Source organism: Phodopus roborovskii, unplaced genomic scaffold (genome assembly GCF_943737965.1).
Source record: "Phodopus roborovskii unplaced genomic scaffold, PHOROB, whole genome shotgun sequence".
Lineage (NCBI taxonomy): Eukaryota > Metazoa > Chordata > Mammalia > Rodentia > Cricetidae > Phodopus > Phodopus roborovskii.
The window spans coordinates 24,679,436-24,706,122 of NW_026126563.1; the positions used below are offsets into that span (position 1 = coordinate 24,679,436).

Here is a 26,687-nt window from a genome sequence, read left to right on the forward strand (position 1 = left end):
TGGGGGCCAGGCTGTCCTGCTTTGCCACCGGGTCATGATTGACAGTCCTGGAAGAGGGTTTGTGTGAAAGCTCCAGCCCCTCAGCCACAGGAAGAGTGTCACCCTACAGCAAACTGCCAGCATATGGAAGTGTGACAGGCTGCTTTTGGATTTCCAGCAAGACAATCCTCTCCAAACTCGGAAGGAAAGGAAATGTCTGTAAGACCAGCCAGGGATCTTACTATGGGAGAGGAGATCCAGGGGGAATTTTGTCACTCCTGGCTTGCTGTTTGGAGCTCAGCATCTCACTGGGAGTTGAAGCTAAGGCTGTTTGCATGTTACTCTGTACCCCCATACTGAGCTACAGCCCCAGCTGTCACTTTCCACTGCCCACCTGGATGTTTCCCCTCACTATCCGAGGACTTAACAGAGTTGGGCCCAGTTATGACCACTGTTTTCTCTCACACCTATCTCTCCAGCCACGGTGCTTTCAAAGTAGGCAGTTCTCTGAGGTCGGAAATATTATCAATATCTTGCTGGGAGGAACCTGGTAGTAGGATGCTACCAAGAGAGGCAGGGACAACACTAGCAGGGACAGAGTGAGTAGCTTTCATGGATTTTCTGCTAGGGACCTCAGCCTAAGGGCCAGATAGTAAGCAGAGAATACAAAACATCCAAGTAGCAAGGGCAGTTTGGAGCAGATTCTTTGGGCCACCAAATTGTAATGTTTTTGGTGTAGAAGCCCATATTTCCATATCTTCCTCCCTCAAGTTCATTCCTTAGGCTGGCAGTGCCCTGCTCCAACATTCTATTGTTGGTTAAGGCTATCTGGGACCCCTCTGTGGACTGAATTTTGCAATGCTCGTTCATACAGTGAAGCTGTAGCCCTCAGTGTGACTGTATCTGGAAAAAACGATGAACATCAAGGAGGTAAATACAGTTACATTGAGTAATAATGGCAAGGCCCACATGGCTGCTGTCCTTATGAGACAAAGAGGAAACACAGGGACCTAGGCACATGAACAAAGGCCGTGTGAGGACGCAGCAAGGTGACCCTCTCCCAGGAAGAAAGACTTCACTCAAAACCAAACCTGCTCACACCTTGTTCTAGAAGAGCCCCCAGGTCAGTGAGAAGTACATTTTGGTAATTTAAACCACACAAGTAGCTTGTATCCAGCAGCCCCAGCCAATGCATAAATCTAGTCCATGAGATCTGACTGAGGGAAACATCTTCCAGGGAATCCACCCTTTTCCATATAAAAGGCACACTTGAGGGTGGAATCCACTTGCAAGAGGGGTGGGGTGGGGGGCTTGGACTGCCCAAGACTCCGCAGCTGCTATATGCATTTTATTGCTAGAGTGTGATAACTTCTAAAATATGTGTGAGCAGAGTCACTGCAGTCAAGGAAGCAGAGCTGCAAAGAGATTAGGACGCCAGCCGCCAGCCCACAGTTACATAGATAGTAAATGGAACCCAGTGTTCCGGATTGCTGCCTCTGGGGTTGGAAGATGCTGGGAGCCAGGTGGGGTGGGCTCAGGGGTGGCCTAAGAAAGAGGCTAGCCAAGATGAAGAGCACTGGTGGGGGAGTCAGTCTGGCAGGCAGAGGTGTGAACAAGACTCTGTGTGTGTGTGTGTGTGTGTGTGTGTGTGTGTGCGTGCGTGTGTGGTGTGCGTGCGCGCATGCGCGTGTAGAGCCCTTATCCTTAGCGACCGTGTGGGGGAGAAGATGGTTCTGCCTCTGGGAGGAGGGTCTGAGTTCTAGGCTAGTGTTATTCAGAAGAGTCCTACAGGTGGCCAGTGTCTGGGCCAGGAATCTTTCTGACACAATACATCCTATTTTCCATAGCAACCTGAAAGTTGATGAAATTTTCTCCATATACATGGAGCCATCCACCCTGCCCTCTTGCAGCTCCTCTCTGGCCATTTTTGGTATCAGACCACTCAGAATGCTCAGCCTTCCACTGCTGAGTTAGGCCTGCAATAGCTCCTTCAAAGAATCTTTCATCCCTTGCCAGGCCTGGACAATATACCTACACCTCCCTGACGATTATTACTGGCTCACTCCTCATTGCCCCCTATATCTCTCCCCAACTTAACTGAGGGATTCCTGGTGGTGGAGTCTAGCTTCTCACTGTCCTGTCACTGAACCTCAACCACAGGCTGGGCACCCGTGGGTTCTCCACATAGACCAGAGCAGAACTGACTTGGCTCCCATTGAGTTGAACTTCCTGGAGCCACCTTGTCATTCCCATTGCACCCAAGGGTGTAGTAGCATCTTCCCTGTGATCCTGTAACATGGTCACACCCCTTTGGGCGTGGCTTCAAGTGTGGACAGAGTGGAAAGAGGAATGTGTGAGGCATGGTCTCTCTCTCTCTCTCTCTCTCTCTCTCTCTCTCTCTCTCTGGTTGTGGATCGGATTGGAAGGGCAGAGAAAGGCTGTGAAGGTTCTTTATTATAATCAGTGTAAGTTGTTCCCCAATAAACACCCATTTATCATTTATTTTGGTTTAGTGACTTTAATATCACCCGCTGTCAGAAGGGTGGTCAGTGTCCAGCCAGCGTTTGCAGGGCTTCCCTCAAATGCTAGCCAGGGAGGCCCGGATAACATACAGGCCCAGACTTACTTATTTTGCAGCAGCAGTCAAATGCCAGGCTATGATGTGGAGGTTTCCCAGCTACAACAGCCTCTCCGCAAGAGGCTGGAGCAGGAACAGGCATGCCCCCTTGATAGGTCCAGCTTTACCAAGCCTTCGCTCCACCTTAAGAAAGCAAGTGTGGACAGAACAAGCAGGCTTTGGTGCAGGGTACCAAGTCAGGCCACAGGGATAGTGAGAGATGAGGACAAAGCCAAGTGTGGTAGAGGGTGAGGAGAAGCCAGGAGGGCACCAAAGGAAGGGAAGAGTGTGGGTTAGGGAGGAGCAAACAGTGATCAAAGGGAGCAATAGCCACCTGGCACTCTTCCTGTAGCAAACATTATTTCCCAGGCCTAAGCCAGGGTCTCCGGACCCCACTGGTCCTCACCTTTCTCCTCTCTCACAGGCCACTGTCACCTACCCACACCTCCCAACACTGCGAGGGCCCTGAGAGAGCCACCACGCGTCATTTCCCTAAGGCGTGTTCTTCATTCTGGATCCTGCCCTCCAGGTTAGGTCAGGGTGGCAGCCCAGCCAAGGGTGGCCTTCCCTGGATCAGGAACAGCTCCCCAGGGAGCTAGAGGCTCCTGTGCCTGCCTTCTGTGGAGACTACGTGGGAACTGTGGCCTTTTTCCAGAAAGAGCAAACTGATTTGGTTTGAGCGTGTCAGTTTCCCGAGCTCTGCACATATGGCTGGGGCCAGACAGGAACTGGTCCTTTCCTGTCCCTCGCCACACCCAGGTCTATCCTTGTCAACTTCTGGTTCTGCTTTGGGGAGAGAGATGTGCATGGAGTGAGCTGGTCTCCCCACATCAGGGTTTAGAACCAGCTTTGCTCCTCATAATGGCAGAGGGTGGGCAGGCAGGTGGCCCCTTCCTAGTCCCTTTCCTCCGGCTCGGGCTCCCTGTCCCCTGCCCCTCCCTCCGCTACTCTTTGCATCAACACATAGCCATGCATTAAACAAGACATTCCATTAATTTCTTCATCATCATAACGTACGCCGGGACATACCCTTTAAATATTCATTCAGCTATGAAAACTGGGCATTAAAATTTTAATAATGTCAAGCTCATTTGAACCAGGCTCCTTGGGGACGATTACGATACAATTAGAATAAATACGATGATTGAGCTGGTCAAAAGGCTTCACCTGTCCAGCATGGCTCTCTGCAGAGGTAGAGACCTGTGGCTGACGGGCAGACAGACTGACAGATTCCGTCTCCCCTCTCACACCCCTGCGGCCTCTGCTCTGTTCTTCTCTATGCCTGCCACATTTGCTTCTCACAGGTCTCTGCTGCCTGATCCCTGAGAGTCAGGGTGCAAGGCCACCATCCATCTTCAGGAAGATGGCTCTAATTAGCACCATTTCTCCAGTTCCTCCTGGTACCTGCCTGGCTGCTCACTGGATTCATGTGAGAGCATGGTTTGATTTGTGCGAACTTACTCTCCCAGCCTTTAAAGAGTTCCTTGGACTGCAATGAGCACCATCTCCAGAGTGGAGCCAGCCTGGGCATCTGGGGGTCCCTGAACAGTCAACTGGGCCCTGTCATTAGAGGCAGAGATGTCTACCTTCTGCAGTTGTGTACTCCCTAAAGGCTGGTGTAGAGATCCAGGGTGAGGCTGAGCCTTCCTGCATTCCCCATTGCCTTACAGCAGTCAAAACCTAATTCTGGAGGTGACCTAGGATTGTCCTCATATGTACTCATCCAGCTTCGATTTCCCTGATGACAGTGGGATCGTTTCTCATTAGGTCATGGGCCTTTCTCAGAAGCTGCTACCTCAGGACCCAACCTCTCAACTGAGCATCTCTGAAGCACGTGTGGCTCATGAGTGATTAGTAGTAACTGTTGCCTTAAAGAATTCATTTTGGCTTGGGAATCAGGATAAAAGAAGAAGGTAGAAGAATGCAGGAAGGTAGTGCCCATTATAGGACAGACAAGATCAGCCTCTCCAGTGTCTGTGGGCAGAAATAGCCCTGCAGTGTAAGAAGAAGCGTAGTTGGCCTGATTTCAAAGGGCTGTCCTTCTGTGTTCCGTTCTGGGTTCCCCCTCCCACTGGCAGTCCTTGAGTCCTAAATGCTTCCTGGTTTGCAGATGAGGACTACCAGAGACAAGTGATGTTAATGTGTGTACGCTGTCCCTGGGACATAGTCAGTACTGGTGTAAAGGGCACACATAGTCTGCTGCGATCTGACCAGCCATGTCAAAGCACAGCCAGCCTGGGCTGCCGTAAGATGAGTGTGTTCCATCCTGATCCCTCTCATTTGTCCACTGCTGGTTGGCACAGATAACATCCATCATGCAGATGTGTGGGGATCAGTGTGTGGAAGGACCAGCCTTTGCACGAGCAGAGATCCCAAACCAGAGCCATGTCCCAGAACATCATTTTAAAAAACATGGTTCAAAACTAAAGCCCAAAGAGTTCCAAGGTGGTAACGCTCTAAATTGTGAGTGTGTGTGCCTTCTGAGAGTATGGATGCTACTCAAAAGTGTTTCTTTAGAAGGTGTACCCTGAGCCCTGCCCTCCGCCTGCACGCACACCCTTTTGGAGATAATATCACATCAAGTAGTCTACCCTAGCTTCACATGTGCAGTCCTACTGTGTTCACCTTCCCAGTACTGCCCTGCTTGTCTACGGCAGGCACTTTTTGAGAAGAGAGACTAAGCGTGGACAGCCATTGGCACGCAAGTCCGGGGGTGGCTGTGAGGACCCCTTTATGGAAAGAGAGTGGAACTCCCTCATAAGACAGAGGTGTGTGCTTCTCCATGCTGCCTTCCCTGAAGTTCACCTTCACACAAATAATACAGTTAACACATTAATGACAAAAGTATGTGTCCCAAACTGCCAGGGTGGTCACCATCTCATGCGATGCGGGTTAGATTCCCAGCCTTGGGCGAAGTTGAAGAGAAGGCTGAACCCTTACCTGGGGTTTCCATTCCCCTGGTGAGGAAGCTCTCGGGGGAAATACGGAGACTGTGTGCATCATTTGCAGTTTGTTGTAAAATATTACTGCTTTAATTGCCTCCTTAATAAACTGCATATGGCTCACTCCGTAATAGAAGACCAGAGGTCCAAGGAAACATGCCCTTCACTGTCAGTGAGGCCTGACTGTGGACGCCCCCAGTGGCACCCACAGCACCCCACCATGGCTTGTCCAGGGCAGCTGGCCACCTGCCAGGGTACAGACTTCCAGGCCTACCTGGCGTATAGCTGCTGTTGATCTCTTCTGCTCTTAGCCTCCTATCCCTCCTGTGGGCTTTGGCTTCCCCCTGCAATATATATCAGGTACCTTTTCAAGTCTGCTTGCCCTCCCTCATTCTCTCTTTCATTGCTTTGTGGCATTGATGGAATGTTCTGGTCCTAGACTTGATGGTTTGCTTAATGCCTGTCTCCACTCTGTAAGGGAAGGGCCATAACCATATTGTTTCGATGCACATCCAGCCCCCAGTCATGGATGTAGAGCAATGGCTATTTGAGACATAGTGAGGACATGGAGATAGCTCAGTCATTAAGGTACTTGTGGTACAAGCTTAACCTGAGTACGGTCCCCAGTGCCCATGTGAAAAAGCTGGGCTTGGCAGCATGTGCTTATAATCAATCTCAGTGATGGGGGGCAGATTTCTGGCTCTCCATGGCTAGCCAGCCCAACCTAATAGGTGAATTCCAGGCCAGTGAGAGGCCTTGTCTCAAATGCCTAAGTTGTGTTCACTTCAGTGTCACGTAAGCCAAGACTAGGAAAAGGCAGACAGCATTACCATAGCCCCTGAAAAAGGGTGACACATGGATTCCTGAAGCAGTCCACATTTTGAAAGTACCAGGGGGACTTGTTGAGAAGAAAGAGTCCAATGGGAGAGGAAGGTGGGTTGGGGGAAGAGAGGAATAAAATCCATCATGTGGATATTTTAAACTGTCAAAGAAAAACAAAATAGAAAGGGTTTTGTGGAAAGACACCTGAAGTTGACCTCATTACACACATGTGGGCATGCGCACTGAGAAGAGCACGAGCACACACACACACACACACACACACACACACACACACACACACCCCTTAGCATACCTATTAAATGGATGACCAAGTCCTCTCTCAAGTCCCTGGGTCTGGCAGAAGTGCCTGGAGGCGTAAGTGGGTCACCCGCCTTCAGACTTGTTTCCAGACCAAAGAGAAAGGCCCTTTTAATCCCCTGCCCTCCAGCCAAGCCACAGTGTTGTACCTTTGGATTAGGAAGGGGTTTATTGAAGCAGTGATAGCCCTTTAGGGAGACAGTCAGCAGTATCATCCAAACAGAAGAGCAAGGAGATGGTTAACATATGCAAATCTAGAGCCCATTGAAATGCAAGCCCTCCAGACAAGATTTTTTTTTTTTTTTTTAATAAATCTTACTTCTCTCCTTGCTCTCTGATCCAAGAAAGCCATCTGATGCTTGTTGGGTCAAGATACATCAGCCTTGTCAAGCTCTTCACCCCTTTTTAGCCCCCTTTTCTTTGACCTCCCAGCTAAGGCCCCTGGCAGATTCCTTGGGCAAAGTGCTTGAACTGGCCTCCAGGTCACTCCCAGAGCCCCTGTGTAAGCCTCTCTCTCCTTCATCCCTTACCTCCTCTTGCTTCCTCGTAAAGTAAATCCTAAGGCTTTGCCTCTACTTCTTGCAAGCTTTCCATGATTGAGTCCACTTGATTACGCCTGTGACTTTGTATGTGGTGGGCACACATGTGTGTGCAGGTGTACATGGTGTGTAATGGCCAGAGGCCAATACAGGATGTCTTCCTCCATTGCTCTCTAGAGGCAAGATTTCTCACTGACCTCGGAGTTCGGTGATTAAGCTAGACTGGTTGACCAGTAAGCCCTGGAAATCCTCCTGGTCCTGCCTCTCCAGTTCTGGGATTACAGGTGCACTTCAGCGAGCCTGGCATTTTATGTGAGTATTGGATCAAACTCAGGTCCACAGGCTTGCAAGGCAAACACTTCACTGGCTGAACCAGCCCCTGGCCCTCACACCTGTTGCTCCATGCATCACTGATTCTTTGTGATTGCTTCTCTCTGCATTGTCAACTGTACTGGGTTTCAAGTATGGCTGCCCAGAAGCAGCAAAGCTTCTACTTGCCTTGGGGACATGGCTGGATCCTATCATAGGAGTGGACCTTCTGGCTGAGAGAAAGGACCTGTGAAGTCCAGCATGTGATGGGAGCTGGGCACCTGGACAGGACAGGGGTGAACTGTGGCAAGGAAGTCTCTCTTATGCTCCAGAATTTTTCATGACCCACATAGTGGAGATTATATCCTTTGTTCTTTCCTGAAACCCAAACTCTCAAGGTGCATGGGATTAGAGTTGGAGGGCATGGGGGGTGCGGGATGCAGTTAACAGGGATAACAAAGACTGGGAGGGACAGTCACAGGGTATGAGTGGGGCTAGTCATTAGGGATGAGGGGAGGGGTGGGCTGTGCCTGCTAAGACTGGCAGGGCCTGAGTGTGCTGTGGGCTGTGTGTTCCCTGCTTGTTTGAAACAAGACAGAATTCCACCAGGGCCTCTTTGCAGCAAGAGCATGGAGTGGGGTGAGCTCAATGCCAGACAGGTGATTAGAGCAAGATCGGCCACTGTTTTCTGGTACCCTGCCCCCTCTAGCCCTGTGGGAAGATAGGAGCCTAGAACCAGGAAGGTACTGGTCAAACTGATCAATTATCCCAAGTTATAGCTGTCCTTGATCCTCAAATGATCCCATGCCCCAGGCCAAACCTGTGTGTGTGTGTGTGCGTGCGCGCGCGCGCGCGTGCGTGTGTATGTGTGATGCAGAGCCCTTAGTCCAGGCAGCCCCCTTTGCAGCCTACACATCCTCTTTGGTCCAGCCCTCCAAGTAGGCTGCCTGGCAGTTGCTATGCAACAGGCTTCTCCACTCTACAGTGTCCAGCCTGTAGCAGCAGCACTGGGAGGCTGTTCTGTAGGTGGGCGGCTAGTGCCGCCCACACTCCTTCCGTCTGTGCACCTTCCTCCTCCTCTGAGCCTTCTCCTCCTCGTTTCCCTGAAATTTGTTTAAAGTCCACTGCCTTTTACCTAAAGGGCTAGAAGTAAGGTTTTGCCCCATGCCCTAGACTGGTCAGAGGTCCCGTGACAACCCCAGGCCAAGCCCACTACTGCTTCCAGTACAGAGCTCTCCTGGTTGGTATTTGATATCCTTTGTCCCCTGAACCTCCATGATACAATGAGGAGGGAAGGAGTTCTTGGAGTTCACGCTTCTCTGGACTAGAGCAGGTGAAGTGGAAGGTTGCCAAGATGGAGTCCATGGATCTCTGACCCTAAGGAAGTGATTTAGAGGTCCTGCATCCCTGTCAAGACTCCCCCAATGCTGAGGGTTCCTTGTCCATCTTAGTCTTACTGTTCCCACTCATCAGGGCTGTGCTGGCAGAGGTAGGAGGATCCTCAGTCTTAGTTAAGCACCGCTGCCGTGGAAACCAAGCTAATTAGCTGCTCAGCCAGGCTGGGTCACTAACCCTCTTTAGGGTGGGGGTGCATGATGGTTGAAAAACAGTGGATGGATAATTCTGGATGAAAGCAGCCCAGATTTCAGGCCTAGCTCTTCCGTGTACTTGTTCATGGAGGACAGCGGTCACTTAACCCCTTAAAGGCGTACCATCCTAGGATGCAGGGGGATGGGGCTTCGAGAAAACTCCTAGCAGTATCCCAGCCATCTTCTCCCCTCCTGCTCTTTTGTGGCTGGCCCTGCCCCTCTGAGGAAAGGCTGAGATTATGGCGGGAAGGCCATGCATGACCAAGAAGCAGGTGCTTCCAAATGGCAGAGATTTGTGGTACCTATTATCTGCCCTCTCCCAAGGGCCTGTCCTTTGTTCTTGTCCCAGTGTTGTCCTCTCTACTTGGTCTATCCGAACCTGTGCCCATTTCTTCAATGGACCACAAAATTGGTTCATTCACTCACTCACTCGTTCATTCACCCACCAGTGCTTATTGAATACCTCGGTGAGCAACCTCCCCCGCCCCAACACACACGCCAGTGTTCACTGTCCAGTCTTTAGAAGAACGAGGCTTGCTAAGAGCAAATTCTGCTCCACTATTCTTGGGCCCTGCTGTATGTTGGCCTTGCTGATTTGCCTAGGTTTGCTGGCCAGTGAGCTTCAGGGATCAACCTGCCTCTTCCTCCTGAATGCTGAGATTAGAAGTGTGTGGCATTATAGCCAACTTTTTTTCAGTAAATGCTGGGGACTGAATTCTGGATCTCATGCTTATGTGGAAAACACTTTGTTGACCAAACCATCTCCCCGGTCTACTATGTGTCTACAGTTCTTGCTACTATGGCTCTATAGCATAATTTGAGACTAATGTTTACTGTTGTTGTTGAACTAAAGTCTGAAAATGTAACTTAGGTTGTCCTTGGACTCACTATGTAAAGCAGTATATGCTCAAAAGCATGACAGTCTTCCTGCTTCAGAACCCCAGATTATTGGGTGTGAACCTCGAGCAGTTCTGCACACCTAAGGTCTTAGCATTTCCTTGTAAACATATCCATGATTCTCCTTCAGCCAACTATCAGGTGTCTAGGACTGACACCTGCCCTGCCTTGGAAGGGGCTCTCTGCATCTACAGTTGACACTTTCCAGCCCGCCACACCACTATTGCCTCTGAAGATTTAGACATGGAACCTCCTGGACAAGCTAACAGAGTAGGGATGAAGAGAGGGTAGGATTAGACGCAGGGACCCATCATCCTTTCCCTCCCTTCTCATCCTCTCACCTTACTGAGTCACATACGAGTCCCCCTGTCTGTCCCCTCACCCATCCAGGTTGGCCCCCAGCCAGGTTTCTTCCACTCCCTCCCCAAGCCTCAACCCTCTTAATTCTCTCCCAAGGCTTCAGCCTCAGCAGAGGTCTGGGGAGAAAGCCCACACCAAGAAAATGACACACGAAGAGGAAATTGCTCTTAATCCCCACACTACAATCTGGTGATGTCGGGCCGAGCGCAAACCTGAGTCACCCTCTGAACAGCAGGCAGCGACATTTGCTTTTTGGAATTTGTTTTGTCTCTGGGCTTTAGATTTAATCATCCCCCCTTCTCCCTCCCTATCCTCTCCCTCCCTCTGCCCCTTGCACTCCAGTGTTCTAATGTGAGCCTGCACCCAGCTCGTCTAAGCCTGTTTTCCTGGCATTCATTAACACAGCTCTCCGGCCTCCAACAGGCTAAATGATGAATCAGGTTAAATTCCAGACAACAGCCGCACACCACCATCAATTAGCCATCTCCGGGGCAGCTTCATTAATAAGCATCGATCACGGCTCTCCTTCTGGAACATGCCAGGGTCTCTGGGTCACGGGCACTGCCTGCAATCGTGTCAGGCTTGGGTGCAAGTATTAGCATGTGTATGTGAAAGCTGGAGTGTGGGGTGAGGGGCAGGTGATTACAGAAGTGCGCATAGGCACATGTTGGGTGAGTGATCCTAAGTGGGTGTGGCAGTGTGATTAATGTGCATGTAAGTGTGTGCAGAGTGTATGTGTGTGTGTGTGTAGGTGACTACACCTAGGTGTGACATGGGATGTGTGCGCTGCACATGTGGGTGGCATGTGTATTTGAGGGTAAGACGCCATGCACTCTCAACTCCGCCATGTCTTCTTCCAAATGCCCCATGAATCCTTCTTGCTCCACCTCTTGCCAGGCAGTCCCCATGTCCTTCTGCCTGAACACTTGTAGGGGACACTGGTCCCTTGCCTTGTCCCCTTCCTCTTCTTACAGATTCCGTTTGGCTTGCAGTCCTGTGAGGTAACCCTTAATTCTGCCTTGCCATTGGGACCCTGCTCCTGGTACATTCTGGATGTCAGTCAGCCATTCTCCCTGGCATGATCTCTAGCCCAAAGTTAGGCACGGTTGGTTCTCACCCCTTGAGGCCCACTTTTCACTGTCAGTGCACAAGGCCTAGCTCATCCTCCGAAACCTTCAGTTCTTTGAGATTAGAACCCAGCCATCTCCCTCCATTGCTCCATTCCTGCTTTGCCCTATATTTGTCTCGGGCAGCAAACTTCTCAGCCTGGAGCAGCTGGAAGGATCAGTGACTCCCGCTCCATGCTCACAGGCAGGGCCTGCCTCTTCAGGCTGCCTGCACTCGCCACTGTCACACTCTTGGACACGTCCTGATTCCTGAAGGCAGCAGGTGTCTGAGTCTCCCTTGTGCTCTCCACTATGTATCTCCTAGCCCTGTCATCCCGCCACGCTGGCCACAGGCCAGCAGCCTGCAGCCACGCACACCCCAGTTACACTTCCCAAAATCCGCTTTAAAGGGGTGATTAGGATCACCCTCGGAATCACACATGGGACAGCGTGATCCTTACATGTGAGCATTCAAGTGGGGACAGATGTGTGGCCTCTCGTAGCAGCCTAGCAGATTGGCTTCTTAAAGGTTAATTAAGAACCTTCGGCTGGACGGCACGGCCATGGTGCGGCCAGTGACGGTGGATGCTGTGTCTCTCCAGACCATTAAACACTAATTAGGTTTGGAAAGTCTATTGAGCTCCTGAGGTCTTGTCAAGGCAGGTGCTGGCCCAGGACGCCCTTTGAAATACCAGCACAATCACCTTGACCCCAAGTCCAACTGCTAGGCTGCCCTGTAACCTCAGTTTTGAGCCACATCCCCCATCTCACTGTCTCTCCCTTGCCTGCTCTGCCCTAGCCTACCCACCCTCTTGATGCTCGCTTGCAGGCTAAGGATCTGTCTGGGGCCTGCCCAATGGATACCTCCTTACAACCTGCTTCCAAGATGTCACCTCTGCTCACCTTCTCCCATTAGAAATAGGTCTGCGGTGACATGGGGGCCTGGTAGAAGGGACAGAGTAATAGTGTTTGCAGAACTTGCCAGAGCTCCAGTGTCCAATAGCAAAGGGCATGCTGGGAGAATCCATATCCTAAGCTCCACACCTTCTTCTTAGACTTACCTTCCCTTCAGCACCATTCAAAATGCCTTGAGATGCTGGGCCTTCCAGGATTCCCCTGGTGGAACTCTGCTTCTTCTTCAGCAAAGACCCACCCTCCAGAGCCCCAGCATCCCTCCAGGTACCTCTTTCCTGGAGTCTGTTTTATTCCCTGCTGTTGAATTCAGCAAATACAACCACAAGGTAGCTGCTCCTAATGGCATTCATTCATCCAGCTACCCACTACAGGAAGCCCTGCCTTGTTTTAAGAGACCTTGAAGGAGATGCCCTGGAAGGAGGCCTCCTACCTTGTGGGGTTTGAGTGTAGGTAGGTCAGTGTCCACCTGAAAGTCATGTTTCCACTGTCCGCTGGCCCTTATCTTTAGCTCAAATGAGTTGTCATGGAGCTTGGAGATTTTTGAAGCAGGGAGATAAGTATCTACACACCCAGATATACACCCCAGGGTTTCTCAGGACCCTGGGCTAGGGTGTGAAATTCTTGGCTCAGTTCTAGAAGAGTGGGAAAGTGGGAATGAGATTGGCCTCAGGCGTTTCCACAGAATCTGCATGTCTAACCTGACCTCAGTTCTAGGAGAAACCCTGTGAACACACATGACTACTGCTGTTGCTGTTGGCACATGCATGTCAACACCATCACCACCTTCATCACTACCTTCTCGGTCACCATAGTCACCAGCAGCACCACACATTAGGACCGTCATAGAGTATGGCCTAACTAGCAGGGTAACATTATTGGTAGGATGCTGGATGCTGGATAGGGTGTGTTCTGAGTGAAGCATCTTCCAAAGCAGTTACCTTTAGCCTTTATGCTAACCTGGTCCTGGAATAGCGAGAAAACAGGCTAGCTTAGCAATGGCCAGCAGCTTGCTTCGTTCCAGTCACTGAGGCACCACGTCCCTCTTTGCTGAGGATAAGTGTTGTCTCAACTGCCTTTCCTGAGTGAGTGGTTTCTGGAGCAGTACAGGCCAAGTAGGTCAAGGCACTAGCAAAATGCTGGGGACCCAGCTTGGTGTCATTTGTCACTAGCTCCTCTCCACTGCCACTCTGGACTATACCCTGCACCCTACTATTTCCAAGGAAGGCTGGAAAGGAGGTAGGTAGTGTACATCATTTAGGTTTCTCCACCCATACTCCCCAGCTCTGGTGACAGGCAGGGCTGAAGTGAAGTGGGCCTGTGTGGGCCCAGGAGGCACAGCCCAATTTCATAAGCACAGAGTATTATGATTGCATTGATTTCCGTCATAAATCATATTTCCTATCTCCTGACTTTCTCTCCTGCGCCCCGACTTAAGCTTTGGTATTTTCTTTAGCTACTGCCACTGCCGAGACTAGAGATGATATTAGGATAATGATGATAAATTTTGCCCTGAAGCTAGGCCACTCCCTCTGTGTGGGGAGGGGAACTGTGTGTCCCTCCGATGGAACTTTTGCCTGGAAGATGGCTTTCCTGAGGACCTAGGGGAGAGACTGTGCTTGCCTATGCCTGGATGTTTGGGTTTTTATCACGCAGGTACATGGGCACACATATATGTGCATTCAAGTGTGTCTATGCTTATTTTCATACACATGCAAAGACTTTGTAGGCCTTTTGCTAGAGTAGCTTGTGTGTGAACACATGGCCAGAGGGCTAAGGGTCAAAGTCAGCACTGAGCCTTCAAGGAGCAGCTACCACAATCCTTGGTGGTCCTGGTGACTTAGGACCCCATGTGTCCCATGATCCCCTGTGCAATGTACCTCACATGCTATTATGTGTCATCTTCCATTAGCTCTGCTGTGCCTCTCTCTCCCTTAAAAACCTGTGGCAGATCCCTGTGACAGCTGGGATGGGGCCTTCTCACCTTCCCAGCTCTCACTATGGTGCCAAGCCTGGGCTCTCTTGGTGGGCGTGGGCACATTTTCCTGTAAATCCTGGCTTCAGGAAATCTTCCTGTAATGCGGTTTGACACCTATGTGGGGGGTACCGATTTGACTTCCAAAATGCCACATCAGCCAGGAGACGAAGCTCATGGTGCTTTGAGCTCTTGGGTTTATGCCTTTCCAGATGAGCTGGGCTCTGCTTAGACTGAGCTGGGGTCACTTAAGGGAGTAACAGACATTTGGGATCACAGAGGCAGGACCAGGATATTCCCATGGGGCTCTGGGCTGGACCTCCAATAGTGTGGAAGACCCTTTGGAACTACAGGTTCTCTGACACATGGACTGGTCTTGGGACAAGAAGAAGGCTCAGTGAGGACATGGACTGGTGGCTGGCCTCTTAGCCACTCATCTATTCAACACACATCCCTGAGCTGAGTATCTTCTCCCCTCTTTCTGTCCCACAGGACTGAGGGCAGATGCCACTGGTCAGTATCCTCTCTAGACTAGAGCCTTCTTGAGACTTGTGTACAGTCTGTTGGGATTTGTCAGAGAGCCATCTGAAATAATGCGTCCCTACTGACAAGGAAGACAGAGACAGGGAGTCACAGACTCAGAGAAGACAAAAAGGTCTAACCTACCACCCACAATCCAGGAAGCTGTCTCACAGCACCCTCCAGGGTGAATGCCTCCCAAGATGGGATCTCACATCAGGCTGAAGGATGAGCCACCCACACCATCCACAGCTCTGTGTTCCACCCCCATGCTGTAAGCACAAGATATGACTTGCTCTTCTGTAGACAATGGCTTACAGCAGCTGTGGTGATGAGAGTCTGGGTAGGCTAAGAAGAGCATCATCTTTGATGTTCCTGGCTTGGTGTTCATGATGCATAATAGGGATTGAAGCATCACCTAAAGGGCTAAAGCTGAAGTGCCTTCCCTGCCAGTCTCTTTCTTTTCTCTTCCTTGCAGTCCTCTCTACCTGGATGCTTAGATCCGTCCTGACAAGTCTGCATTGTGAGTGTTATGACCATTTTGCAACTGTACAGGAGTTTAAACTGGGGGGAAATAAACACACACACACACACACACACACACACACACACACACACACACACACGGCAGGGGGCGCTCTTCATCCTCCTAAGGCTTTCTGCTTTCTGCCAGCAGTAGTCTTTCTTTTTAAATACATATTTTTTTAATTTAAATTTGAAACAAGCTTGTTTTACATGTCAATCCCAGTTCCCACACCTTCCAGCCCTCCCCTGTTCCCCCTACCAACCCCCATCTTATCTCCTTTCTGCTTCCCAGGGAAGGTGAGGCCTTCCATGGGGAGTCTTCAAAGTCTGGCATATCATTTGGAGCAGGGCCCAAGCCCTCTGCTATGTGTCTAGGCTGAGAGACACATGTGGAATGGGCTCCCAAAGTCCATTCGTATACTAGGGTTAAATATTGATCCACTGTCAGAGGTCCCATAGACTGCCCAGTCCTCCTAACACCCACATTCAGGGGGTCTGGGTCGGTCCTGTGCTGGTTTCCTAGCTATCTGAGCTCCTCCCTTGTTCAGGTCAGCTGTTTCTGTGGGTTTCTCCAACCTGGTCTTGACCCCTTTGCTCATCACTCCTCCCTGTCTGCAACTGGATTCCAAGAGTTCAACTCAGTGTTTAGCTGTGGGTGTCTGCTTTCAGCAGTAGTCTTGAGAGCCAACAAAGACAGAATTCAGGTTCAGCCTGCAAAGCACAAAGCTCAGAGAGCCTGATATTGTGGGGTCAGAATGAATGATCCCATGTTCTGTTTCCAGCTGCTGCTGTGCCAATGGACTTAGACTGGACAGGCTTCTGAGAGACAGGAGTAGCAAGTTGAGGTGGTATATCTGTCCTGCTCTGGCTCTCTGCACTGCACCCCACCCCATATTGTAGAGAGCACAGGCAGAGCAAGAAGTCAGATCCCTACTGCTGGATCCCAGCTGTATGATCACCCTCTCCCAACCTCGCATCTTCTGGGAAATCATGGGCTGTTGGATAGGAAGTCAAGTAATAGCTAATGCTATTAATAGTGTGTGTGTGTGTGTGTGTGTGTGTGTGTTGTGAGCCACAGGGGACAACCCAAACTGAGAGAGGATTTAATTTTACCTGTCTTATTAATACAAAAAGCCCCTGGGTTCTAACATAGAGGGGACCAAAGAAGCAGCTCATCCCGGTCCTATACCTGATGAACACCAGGTTTGTAAAAGCAAGCAGGCTAGTGAGATGTCTGTCTAACATCCCTGTCCGTGCACAGAGGAGGAGATTCCTAAAGCAAGTGGATGCCTACAGTAGGTGGGAGCTTGTGGGATTCACTCATGCTGGAAACAGATTGGGCTGCCGAGAACACACAGATGTTGGCTGTGGTCATGCCTGTGCTGAGTGGAGAGCAGAGCTTTATATGTCTGTGCTTTAAATAGGCTTTCGTGAGAAGTGGCGGAATGTGTGAGCAGTAATGACAGTGTCTGTGTTTGGGTGTACCTGCTGGAGTTCCATTGTGAGGCCCAGTGTGCATTTGGATGTGGAGTACTGTTATCATGGATAGTCACTAGATATTCAGTCACTAGATATTCCCTCTCACTGTGTGTGTGTGTGTGTGTGTGTGTGTGTGTGTGTGTGTGTGTGTGTAGGCAAGAAAGGGGGAATGTAACATCCCCCAAATGCCAAGATCCTGGAAACCCAGGAGGTACTTCAAGTGACCACCAGATGGCACCAATGTGTAGTCTAAGGTTTGGGACCTGAGGTTTGTAGCCTGGGTTGGGCTTTGTGTTCAACTCCCTTCCTGTGTAACTGTTGTGGGGAGTGTGCCTGTCTATATGGATGGGAGGTGTAGGAAGACACTATCTGATGAGGGCTGGCATTCCTGCATATTTGGGGGATAGCTTGTGAGTGCACATGGCCTACTGGCCACACTTCCCTGGGCACTGCCCAGACCCCATGCCCTACAAACCCTGGTTCTCTGGCAATGTGTGTGTAGACAAGCTGGTGTGTGCAGGCATGCCTAGGCAGACTTATTCCAGATGCCCACCCTAACTGCTTGCTACCATCCTCACAATTACTTCTGCCTTCCTTTCTCCCCACTCACACCCATCCACACTGTGACCAACCTCTCCCAAGCAAGAGGCTTTCCTGCTCTTCAAGCACTCTGTCAGAACCCTCTTTATGCCTCTGAACATCAATCCATCGCCCCCTACTTTTCTCCTTCTTCAATCACCCCTTGCCCAGGACAGTCACATTTGCACTATTTTGCAGCCATCTATTCAGCGTGGCTCCCTCAGGAATCTTCTAGAAATCAAGGCCTATCCTGATAGGGCCTGGACACTAGAGTAAGTACCAGATAAAAGTCAGGTGTCAGGGGACATCTTTCCCACTTGCCTGCCCACACAGGTTCCAGTGTCTCCGGAAGGCTTATTGGCCCACAAGTGACATCCTAGAGATGTGGCAGGTTTTAGCAGAGCACTTGGATGTGGTAGTATGGTTCACACACACACACACACACACACACACACACACACACACGCACACACACACACGAGTAGGGACAGGGCAGGGATGGGGGGATGCAAATCAAATCATGGGTGCTCTCTGAGGATATTTGTTTTGTGTGAAACGAGGTGTCAGGTAACCCAGGCTAGCCTCAAACTCCCTTTGTAGTTGAGAATAGCCTTGAATGCTTTGTGTGTATGTATGTGTATGCCTAAGTGTGTGCATTTTTTTATATTTATGTGCACATATGAGTGTGCATGCATATGTAAACCAGAAGTCAACCTTGGGTGTGAAGGAACTATGCTCCTTGTTGTTGAGACAGGACTTCTCACTGGCTAGCCATTTCAGCTAAGATGGTATCTTAGACAAAATTCAATTGCTATGAAGAGACACCATGACAATGGCAACTATTCTAAAAGAAAACATTTAATTGAGGCTGTCTTACAGTTTCAGAGGTTTATCCCATTACCATCATGGAGAAGAGCGTGGCAGCATGCACACAGACTTAGTAGCTGAGAGTTCTATATCTGGATCTACAGGCAGTGGGCAGAGAGAGACAATGTGCCTGGCTTGGACGTGTGAAACCACAAAGCCCATACCCAGTGACACACTTCCTCCAACAAAGCCACACTTGCTAACCCCTGTGAACTAGTGCCACTCCCTAATTTACATATGTCACCATGCATTGAAAGATATGAGCCTGTGGGGTCCTTGCTATTCACATCACCACAGCTGTCTGGCTAAAGAGCCCCAAGAGCTCCTGTTTCTACATACACACACTCACACACACACACACTCACACTCACACTCGCACACACTCACACTCGCACACACTCACACTCACACACACTCACACACACTCACACACACACTCACACACACTCACAACCACTCACACACTCACACACACACTCGCACACACTCACACTCACACACACTCACACACACTCACACACTCATTCACACACTCACACACTCACACACTCATTCACACACTCACACACACACACTCATTCACACACTCACACACACTCACACACTCACACACACTCACACACACTCTCTCACACTCACACACACACTCACACACACTCACACTCACACACACTCACACACACTCACACTCACACACACTCAAACTCACACACACTCACACACACTCACACACACTCTCACACACACACACTCACACACCCTCACACACTCACACACACACACACTCTCACACACTCTCACACACTCACACACACTCACATACACTCACACACACACTCTCACACACTCACACACACTCACACACACTCACACACACTCACACACTCACACACACTCTCACACACACTCACACACACTCACACACACCCTCACACACTCACACACACACTCACACACACACACACACTCACACACACTCACACACACACACTCACACACACACACACACACCCTGTGTGCTTAGATTACAGGCTTTTGCCACCACACTTGGCTTTTCTGTGTGGGTTCCTCACAAGTTTACAGGAAGCACTTTACTGACTAAAGTATCTCTCCAGCCTCAGACTCTATCCTCCTGTCTCTGCCTCCCAGTTGCTGGGATTACAAGTGAGCACCACCATGGTGGTCCTCCCACCAATGGCCACCGGTGTTTGAGGCAGATGGGGAATTCATCCTTGGCTGCAACAGAAGGGATTTCAGAAGAACTGGTCCTTGCCAAGCTGTGGGAAGATTCCCGAGCTCTCTCAGTGTTCAAAGAAGCCACAGTGACTGGGTGTGCATACACAGCTGCAGGCTGAGCTCCAAGGGGGGGGGGGAGGAAATGCCCTGGGGCCAGCCTGGCCTGCCTGGCCTCCAGATTGTGGACTGTCATTCCTCCAGAGATGCACATTGAAGATGCAGATGGGCATGTCCTTCCTGGCCCCAACAGTGCCCCTAACCTCAGTACATTCCACTTGCTTAGGTTTGGTTGTTCAGAGATAGGGGGTGAGGGGGAGGACAGAGTGTGTGGGATGGGGGAGGGGCTGAACAAGTAGAAGTGGAGTAAAGAGTGGAGTTTAATGCAACAGTCTTTGTTCCTTTGGCTATAGCGGGCTGCTAGAAGTGAGGGGCAGGGGAGAACAGTGAGGCTCGCAGGCTGCAGGCTCGCAGGCTCGCAGGCTCTCGAGCTTGCTTGCTTGCTGGGGCAGTGAAGGTGGGTAAGAGTCTGGGAGTTTGCTAGCAATGTACTTTTAGGCACCTTTGATGGTGCTGGGTGGAGGGGAAGCCAAAGGCTTGTGAAGGTGGTTTAAGTCTGAGGAAGTAGTCCCACGCCCCTTTAAGGTGTCAAGGACCTCAGAGTGTGCCCTGGGGTCTTACTGAATACATGGCTGGAAAGCCAAGTCGGAGTCTAGCGTTTAGCCTGGGTATACTGCAATCTCCAAGGTCTCCCAGTCACCCACCCTCCCTGGCTAAGTGGTGACAGCAGCCACGCAGCTAAGATTTATCCGTGGCCCTTCTGTGCAAGATGCTGACATGCTGCTATGCTCATCAATCAGGGGAACGCTAGGCCAATTATTCATTTATTAATAAGGGCTTTGCAGGCCCATCCCCCTCCAGGTGCACCACCCCCCACCACCTCTATGCTGGGCTGTTTGAGAGTCTGCTTTCATCTGGAAAACCTCCCAGGGAGCACCTGACTCACTGTCCTTGGCCCTTGCCTGTCCCCTTCTCACATATGGGCCCAGAGGCAGGCAGCATGTCTCTGCTGGAGGTCAGTCCGGTCCACCAAGTTCTCCCAACCTTTTGCCATTTCAACACAGTGTCTTCCCCAAAATTCACACTGGGGACAGTGAAATCAAATTACAAAGTAAATCTCTCCCTAATACTTTATGATCTTTGTACTGGGCAGCATTCATAGCTGTCCCAGACTCCATGAAGGCCACAGGTTGGACTTGACTCTTCCAAGCCCTGCTTCTCAGCTGCCTTCTCTTCAGCACACTGGAAAGGCCAGTCTGCCTGTACCTGCCAGACCCAGGATCCACCTGCCCCCTGGTGGAATTGTACTGCCCCGTACTGAATTGTATACGCGCGCGCGCGTGCGCGCGCACACACACACACACACACACACACACACACACACACACACACACACGCACACACGGCTTTCTTTGACCTGGGTTCTGAGGATTGAACTCAGGTGTCTTGCTGTGTATAGCAAGCATTTCATTTGCTGCATCATCTCCCTGGCCTTCTGCAGTAAGCTTCAGGGACACATGGCCTCGAAAGTGAGGCACGACCCTTCCCTGTGACTCTGCAAGTGATTCCGTGCCCCAGAAGTGAGGGAGAGTGGAGTGGGGACATGACTGCGCCTGGCTGAGGGACTTCAGAAGGCCCAGCCATTAGGATGTGGTTATTTTGGTGGACCTAGGCCTGGACAGCAGCGCATGCCTTCGTGTGCAGGGTCTTTTTCCTTGGGCGGGAACAGCAAGGGAACAAGATGTGGCGGTGTGCTCACAGACATGAGGGAGCCTTGAAAGAAGGCAGTTATGCTACTGATGGGTGACACGAAACAGGAGGGAAACGCTGGGCAGTACATGACTCAGGCTCCATAGAAACTCAGTTGCAAAGCTCTCAGACAAGGGCAGTTTCTTTCATTCAGTTTCCTGCGTGGTCGGGGTTCCTGCCCTCCCGACCTGAACCCCAGTCCACTTAGCACTGACACCCGTCCCCACTCAGGTAAGCGATAGACTATGAAAGAAGCACATGGAAGTGTCTGGGGGAACCAGGAAACTGGGGAAGCCTATCAGGCTTGAGATGGGACAGCCATAGGTGTTCTTTTCTGGTGGGATTATAATGGGGAGAAGGAATCCGGAGACGATTTAAAATGAGCCACAAGTGGACTTCAATGACAGGAATTGCAATGGCTTTAAAGAAGAATTTCTTTTTCAACCCCAAAGACAAAATGGGAAGTAGCATTCCTTTACTCTGCAAACACAAAGGCAACATAAGTGATAGAGCAGCCCCTGTGCTTTGTGCTAAGTATGTACACAAAGGGAGTAGCACAGGCCCGCCTCTAACAAACATGACAGCGCAGGCAGGCCGGCTGAACAGCATGCTGTGCGAGGCCTATCACAGTCACAAAGCAGCAAGTGAATAAGGACTTGTTTGGGGGTGCCGGGCATGATGGATTCCTGAAGGACACATAGGGGTGCGTCCTTCTGCTAGCAGTGTGATGCTGTGAAGGACATGTGTCCATCAAGGCAAGCCTCGAGGAGAACAAACTTTGTAGTAAGAGGAGATATGTGTGTAAGGAAGCCAGCAGAGAATGGGTTGAGGCAGCCGGTGCTCCGAGTCCCAGTGGGCTCAGCTCTGCAGAGGTTTGTGGTCCCTGGAATATGCTTGGCAGTCTAGCAGCCTCTGCAGGGAAGGGAGGAAAGCAGCGAAGACGGAAAGGAAGTCTACAGAGCAAGTTCCAGACAGCCAGGACACAGGGACACAGGGACCATCCTAGCAGCATTAGCATCCTGTCGTGGGAATGAAGAGCCTTGACTAACAAGGGACAGGACAGATATGCAAGCAGCTCTCTGACAAAGACACAGAGAACAGTCTGTATGCTGTCACATCGCTCCAGAGGGAAGACCAAGACTGTCCCTGTGAACATTATCTGATTATGACAGGAACCTCTCACTCAGGAAGAGGAAACTGTGAATACCTGTGTTCTGAGATCTTCCTGAGCGTCCATGCTTCTGAGCAGTTAGCACTTGAGACTGCCTGTCTGAGCACACCTGATGGCTGGAGTGACTGTGTACAGTCCCCACCTACTCAAAAGCCATTAGCAGCAATTCTAAAGCAGTATGGCATGGAAGCCATGAGATCCTAGCCAGGACTCCATACTGCAGGACCCAACTGGCACCAGACCCTACTCTAAGTGTCCTCTCCCTTTCATCACTTTGGGAAGAGCCCCGCCTCAGCATGTGCTCTTCCACGGAGTCAGGCACTGAACTTGCTTCGCTAGATCAAGCTGTCGTCACACGGCCTCTCAAGGGTTCCGTTGATTCAGAGTCTAAGAGATAGCTCTGAAAGTCTGGTTCTGAGGGTAGGCTTCTTTCATCCAAGACCCATGATTCTGGGATCCCCAGTTCCTACATGCCTGGACTCACAATAGCAGTAGCAGGTCTGGGCCTCTAACCTGACCCCACCTTCCATCTCTGGGGAGCCCCCACCCAAAGACTTCCAAGGTGACACAGTCTTCCTGTGGGTCACACTCTCACCCACACCCCCTCTTCTTTCAGAGTTTTATTTTTGGCCAGGTCATTAGCATAGCTCTTCTCATTAATATTATATTTTTAAAAGAATGGGTGCTGGTCAAAGGAGAAGGGGCAGGGAGGGAGGGGCTTGCACATGCCAGTAGATGTCTTGACAGCCTGAGAGGAATCCTGGTACACTGACAGTCTCCTTTAAGTGGCCCAATTAGCATAAGACACAGCTCACCAAAAGTTCTGAAGGCATCATGTTGATTAATGCAATTTATCTTGCAAACCAGTGGCAGACAGCAGAGACGCTGCTGCTGATTATTCTATACATTTATACACATTATGTTCATGTAGCTTCCTCTCCCAGGAAGGGCTCCTCACCATTACATCCAGCCCGTGTCCTCAGGCCCAGGTCCAGAATACCCCAGCCCCAAGCCCAGGTCTTAAAGAGGTCCTGCATGACCTCGGTTACAATTTCCTGTTCCTATAAGTTGTCTTTGATATGTAGGCAGAGGCTGGATTTACCCTGATGCTGAACTAGCATTAATAGTAATAACAACAATAGCTACAACAATAACAATAGCCAGCAAGGATAATGTAACTTGCTCAGGGCAGTCAGCTCCAGGCAGCCATAGAAGTGGCCAACAGAGAAATTTGTAGAATGAAGATAGGATCTACGATGTTTTACACCCATGGTCCTCAGCTACCATTTAAACAAGGCAGATGTATGGTGCGATGCTAACAGTGTCCTACACCTTCCATCTTAGACATCTTATTCTGGAAGCTGTGAACTGTTACTCTGGGTATTTGGGAAATAGGAGCCCAGGCTTTGGCTTTTGAAGCATCTCTTCACTTGGACAAGGCAAGGAGAAGAATAGGAAAGGAAGACAACAAAGCAGGATGATTCTGAAGGCTGTAACTTCCATTTCTCTCACACCAGACCTGCCCTGAGGTTACATCCATATTCTTCCATAGTTCTTCCTTTCTCCACTTACAAATTTAAAAATGTTCATTTTTTCAAGTGTTTGTGTGTCAGGGCATGTGTGCTTGCTCGGGCATTTGTGTGGAGCTCAGAGGATAATTTGCAGGAGTCAGTTCTGTCCTTCTACCACACAGGTTCTGAGGATCAAACTCGAGTTGTCAGTCTTGGCAGCAAATGCCTTTCCCAGCTGAGCTATCTTGTTGGTACTCCTTTCTCCATTTTAGTAGACTTTGTACCAAGTCTACTAGTCTGGAAGCCAGGTGCTCTTGCTCAAACACTATGAAAAGATCCCCAGTCAGGTCACAGTTTGGAAGTGGACACCAGAGGCAGAGGAGGTTAGGGCAGGTGCTTCCTTTCTGAGGTGGGTGGGGAGGCTTGAGAGTGAAAGATGAGTCGAGGATACGGAAGTGAGGCCAGCAGATTAACACCTGTCCATCAGTACAGGCATGGGGCACTGGTGCAGAAAGGCACCAGCCATCGCTGTAGGACATTGGTGTAGGCTATTGGTACAGGACTTTGCCACTCTGGTGCAGAATCATACCCAGCTGAGGTTTACAAGGATGGTTAAGACGGGACCATTTCTTGAAGGGCTTGGGGACCAGTGTTAGGCTTTATTGAGAGTCAGAGCCAGACCCTCTGGATCTAGACAGAGCAATCCCTAAAGACAGCATTGGAGAATTAGGCTAACCCTTAAGGAAGGGCATGAGGCTATTGGATGATGTGTGACAGTGGCAGGGCTTGGGTGAGGATGGTCTTGGGATACACACTGGAGTGCCAGTAAGGTTAGGGAGGCAGCTGGCAGTGGCGATGAGCCACAGCATCTCACATCTGTGCAAGGGGGACCAAGAGCTGCCTAGGGTAGCCTTGAAAACCAGTGCAGTGGTACTGTTGGCAGTGATAAGAACACAGCGAGGTGGTTAGCTTGCCTTCCACTCAGCTCAGACTTCAGGCAGACATGACATTCTGAGAGTGGAGGCTAGACACTGACTCTCAGGAGGAAGGTCAGAGCCAGCAGTATGTTTTTCATTTTTTCTTAAGATATAGACTCCAGGGTTGGAACAAGCCCCAGGTGAGCAGCGTTCGCTTTATTCCAGGCTGGGTGCCAGAAGCCAGGCTCCCTTCCTGCCAGCTGTGCAAGGAAGTGCTATTGTCCGCATTTACAGGCCATCAAACTAAGTCTTATTGAGTGGCCAACAAAGGTCATGCAGAGTGAGAACAAGCTTAGTCTTGCCCTGCTGCTGTTGGACATCAAGGAGAAGTGAGGCTCTGCAGAGCTAACGGTGTGTGTGGTATGTGCATCAGAAGGTCAGTAATGCAGGGCATTGAGCATCACCACCTTAACCACGCCGCCCCCTGCCAGAGAACCGACTCAGCAGGCAGGGCTTGGGTGGTTCTTCCACAGGCTCCTGCTTGGCTCCATTCAAATGTCAACTAGAAAGCATTCTGATGTGATGTTTTTGAAGTAGAGGTAGAGATGTGTGTTCTCTTACAAACTCAGGGACAGGATAGTCCCTCCCTCCCCAGCTCTCTGGTCCCTAGCCTCAGTGTTGGATGCTCCCTGGGGTGAGCACAGATCTAGGGCAGGGCCTCCTCAATTCCCCAGGGGGCTTCTGCCCATCCTCCTCCTTCTCCAGACTCCCTGATGCACCTGTCTGCAGGAGCTCTCAGCACTGATGCTGCTCAAAGCACCTCATTGGCTCTGGGTGAGTCGGGACGATGGTGCAGAGGCCTGAGTGGTGCCTCATCCTGTGCAGAAGGATGGATCAAGAGGGAAGAAGCCTTGGTTCTTAGCAGCTCTTTCTCCAGATGTCAGGGGCAGGACCATGTACATGCTAGTATGCTTGTGTGTATGCGTGTGTGTGCATGTTCGAGCAAGTGAATTTGTGCTCTTACGTGTAAATGTGGAGGGTGTGTCTACACACACAGTTTGGGTTTGGAAATCCCTGAACCATGTCTGGGTAGGGTTTGGACACACCCTCTGAGAGAGACTTTGTGTGTCTGCTCGGTGGCATATGAAGTGTGTGTACATGTGTACATGCTTGCTTGCTTCCTTCCTTTTCTTTTTTTCAGACCATACAGTCCTGGCTAGCTTGAAACTCTGTGTAGACCAGGTTGGCCTCAAACTCATACTAATCTACTTGTCTCTGCTTCCAGAGCACTGGGATTAAAGGCATGCACCACCACATCTGACTTTGCAGGTACATGTTTGAGCATGTGCTGCGGGTCCCCTGCCTGCAGGCCTGAAAATATCATATGTGTGTGAATGTGCATAGCAATGTGATCCCTCTGAGATGTCTATGATGCAGGCAATATCTTGTGCATATGTGTGCTGTGGCACAGTAGGCAGCAAACAAACTGAAAACACAGGCCTGGCAAGACAGGTGGGTCATGATGGAAACGGGCAGGTCAATCCATGTAGACTGCCTGGTGGAGGTGGTATCTGAGCCTTCTGATCATCTTCTCTTCTCCCTGGGCCATTATTATCTGCCAGAGCTTCCATAGCAAGAGACTGTCACTCAGCAGAGTCAGACAAATCCTGCATGGAGAACCTGAGTCGGGACCTTTGAATTCTCTACAGGGC

At 50.4% G+C, this 26,687-nt stretch overlaps 1 protein-coding gene across 50 annotated transcripts in view; it reads right to left on the reverse strand.

The window, feature by feature from the left end:
• Celf4 (CUGBP Elav-like family member 4) overlaps positions 1–26,687 on the reverse strand; it is a 275,189-nt gene that overhangs the window by 58,324 nt on the left and 190,178 nt on the right. The window lies entirely within an intron of this gene.